A 1,530-nucleotide genomic window follows, 5' to 3' on the forward strand; every position below is an offset into this window, starting at 1 on the left:
TCATGATCGCATCTGGTTCATCGACAGGGATAATTTTAAACTTGCCCTGAGCTCTCAGAGCATCATGATCGCATCTGGTTCATCGACAGGGATAATTTTAAACTTGCCCTGAGCTCTCAGAGCATACATGATTTTACTTGGTTGKGACTATGCTGTTATTTCCAATGGCAACAGAAGTACGGGCTTGTTAAGCCATGATGTTATTGTAAGATTCACAGTTAGTGTTACATTCTAACCCTGTATTCTGTAGCTATGACAATACCTTAAAAACACCAAAATGTTGCAGTGCTGGAGAGATAGATGTTAAACTTTTATGGGGCTTACTATACAGGAACAATAAATTAAAACAATTTAATAGAAATACCTACCTTTTTTTGCAACTATATTTTTTTCTGTTTGTTAATCTAGGAATAAAGCCATATGCTTAAGTTTGTGAGGAATAAAACCATATGCTTAAGTTTGTGAGGAATAAAACCATGTAAAGTCAGTAAAAAATAATTTTAAATTCACTCTCTGTATGTTTCACACAAAAAGTACTGCAGCTTCGCTTTTTCCAGGTGGCTACTTGTCTACAATTTAATCCTGCTGGATTCCTTCCTTTACATCAATTGGGTCAATATTTTTTTCCAGATCCAAAGAGATCATCAGTGCAACTCTCTACTGGTTTTGCCTGGTAAAAAGTTTATGTTTTTCATAGTAGTTCATGCATGGTGCTGCATTTTGGATTTGTAGGCATCCATTGTGGTCCTCGAGTCAAGCAAGTTTTCCCACCAGTTTCTGTGATTCTTATGGCACCATTAATCCCAGACTGGTCGCAGAACTGCAGTTCCTCCTTGTTACTGCCTGAGTTGTGTGAATAGGTAAATGTGTATTGCAGGGACCAGGCTTACAGTTCTTGTCTTTGGAAAGGGCTGGAGAGCAATCCTCACTACATTTGATCATCCTCTCTGCTTTTTTTGGGAACATACAGATGTTACAGCTTTGGATTCTACGTTCCAAATTCATTYRTTTAAKCTACAATTCATTGKCASCCAATCTGCTMACAAAGATTCTCCTGCAAAGCAAGGATGAAACCCATCTCTCTCCAGAAGGCTGTATTGGTCAAAGAATTTATGCTTATGGGAACAAATGCCCTGGCGACATCACCAGCCAAAAAGTCAGGTATTCATCTGTGTGATGGACTGAATTCTGTCTACATGTTTATCTCTGACTAGCAAGCAAGAATTTTTTTTTTAAAGTTTGAAGGAATTTTTGAATATTCAGTTTTTGGGTTTTTTTGAACTTGTATGAAACCACTTTTCATGATCCCCAGACGGACGTTCTTTTAGCTTTACTCAATAAAAGATAGGTGCAATRTAATTTTAATGTAGTTGTGAAGTTATGGTCAAGATTAATTTGACCCAGAAATTATTGAATGTGCTTAGCATCAAAAYCTTGTGTGATGGAAATCAGTAAATATTCATGAATACTGATACAGGCATAATTTACATCAAGCAAGAATCTACACCTGCAAGCCTCTTCTGTGAGAAA

This window comes from Malurus melanocephalus, unplaced genomic scaffold, assembly GCF_030028575.1.
Source record: "Malurus melanocephalus ecotype Western Australia unplaced genomic scaffold, MMel_1.1 scaffold_186, whole genome shotgun sequence".
NCBI classification, from domain to species: Eukaryota; Metazoa; Chordata; class Aves; order Passeriformes; family Maluridae; genus Malurus; species Malurus melanocephalus.